The sequence below is a fragment of the Puntigrus tetrazona genome, chromosome 14 (assembly GCF_018831695.1).
Source record: "Puntigrus tetrazona isolate hp1 chromosome 14, ASM1883169v1, whole genome shotgun sequence".
Taxonomy (NCBI): Eukaryota; Metazoa; Chordata; class Actinopteri; order Cypriniformes; family Cyprinidae; genus Puntigrus; species Puntigrus tetrazona.
The window spans coordinates 3,859,709-3,861,692 of record NC_056712.1 but is presented as its reverse complement, the minus strand read 5'-3'; the positions used below and the strand labels follow the sequence as shown (position 1 = coordinate 3,861,692).

The following is a 1,984-nucleotide window of genomic DNA, read 5'->3' as shown; positions in this document are numbered from 1 at the left end:
ACGAACAAAATTAAATAAAATCTTTGAAGCGTGTTCATAAATCGTAAAACTACTCCACGTGATCACTCCAAACTGTGTCTCTTTTTTTGTTTAAAAGGGTGTTTTTATGACTTCAGCTGAAATGGAGTTTTCAACGTGGTCGCTGTGCGATACTGATAGATGGTTTATCCAGGGTTAGGGGTACTGGATGATGACATGAACGAGCAGCTAGCTTCCCCAAGGGCCATGGATGTGGATGACCTGGAGATAGCCCTGGTGGGGGATTCCCCTTTGGTTACAGGTGCAGTGGAAGTAGATTCGTTACAGGAGTTTGGAAGTTTAGGGGGAAGTCCTGTCGGGGTGGGGTGTGAAGGCCCAATGTCAGTGGATAATCCCCGACTTCAATAAGGGGGTAGGCGTCAAACCACTAGAACAACTGCTGGGAAACATTCAAACCCTTATCATTTACCGAGAGCTGCAGAAATAGTTCAGAGTGTACATCTGGATAGAGAGCTGGTTCATGCTTCACTTCAATCTAGTCAGAACCAAAATTGCCCTTTTCGCCCATGGTTATAAACTGTATCATCGGGACGATGATAGAAAAGCCAGGGGTAAATGTAACGGGGTAGTCGTCTTGAAGGAGTTTTTCGTTTCATGGGGGGCGGGTGTTGTTGGGCGGAAGTGATGTTCATGGCCCTTTAAGAAGCGTGAAGATTCCCCTTTACTTCCGTTTTTCCTCTGGCATGGGATATGGGTCGTGTGTGAGTGCATGGTAAAAAGAAAAAACCTTATGTGCGTTAAGCATTGAGTCTATGAGCCGTAGCAAACGCAGTAACTATTTCTGAGCGTGGGCCTGGGGATGTGCGACCGCATCAACGCAGTTTTGGGTACGTTAGCGTATTGACCTATAACGTCGCATTGTTTCAAGTGAGGGCAATTACTAATAGTGCCGCTTCTTTTAGTTCAAGCTGGGTAGGAGTGGTGGATTATTCACTATCCGTATTGCGAGTCCGTTAGCTGTGCTGCCGGTAAGTGCTTATATCTTTTAAATTGGTTGTTAATTAAAGATGCCATTTTAATACGTTAGCGTGTGTGTTTAATAACTATTGAATAATTATTTTATAGAAAGTTGCTCGCTGCTGTTTTGCTGCTGTGAGGTGGCCTGACGGCGCTGCTGTACCGCGACATAGTTCGCGTTCTAGAAGACGTTTGCTTCAGTGTGCGTGCGAGTGTGAGTGCGTGTTGTACAGGGACTAATTATTTATGTGATTACGAGAGTGTGGAGTTAAGATGATTTAGTCTTTTCTTTTTTTCCTTTTCTTCTTTGTTTTCTTTTGTATTGTGTTTATTTTGTTGGTTGAATTGTGAGTAATAATTGTTATCTGACCTTGTCAATTTCCTTATAGACAACAAGGACGCTCATCTCTGGGGAGGGTTTGCTTTTGTTTTTGGTTTGCGGTGTGTGTTTGGTTATCTGTTTGGAGTGGGGATATTTTTAGTTTTTATTTTCTCATTGTGGGTGGGGGTTCATTTATATTGAATTTTGGTTTTTGGGGGTTTTTGCTTTTCCTCCCGATTGTTGGGTCGTCGAGAGATATCAATGTTGTATATGATTGGTGGTCACTGTATAACTATTTTATGAAAACAATTGTATTAAATTGGTGATGTGATGTGTTTTGTATGATTTTACCTGTCTTTATATTTAAAGTGTCCATTTAAATAAATTGATTGCACACCTCTGTTTATTCCTTCATTTGACTGAAGGAGACCTGGAGTTGTAGAGAAATCTCTCTGTGTACCCCGTGAATTGTGGGTGGTTCTAGCCCCTGTCACATTTGGCGTAATCGGCAGGGTGTTGTCATGGCACCATCAGGGCAACAGGTATATATTCAAGCCACTGTTGCATTGCAGACAGAGAAAGGGGATAGAGTGGAGGAGGCAATTCATACTATGGACCTGCCTCAGCTGACTTTGGACAAACAGGCTCAGGTGAAGTCCCTGTTGC

At 42.8% G+C, this 1,984-nt stretch overlaps 1 long non-coding RNA gene across 1 annotated transcript; it reads left to right on the top strand.

Annotated features, from left to right (window-relative positions):
* Window positions 1-499: 499 nt before the first annotated feature.
* On the top strand, window positions 500-1,716 carry LOC122357367. The gene is made up of 2 exons (XR_006252460.1): window positions 500-1,007; window positions 1,105-1,716. It is a non-coding gene; the product is annotated as an uncharacterized LOC122357367 (long non-coding RNA).
* The last annotated feature ends 268 nt before the right edge of the window (window positions 1,717-1,984 follow it).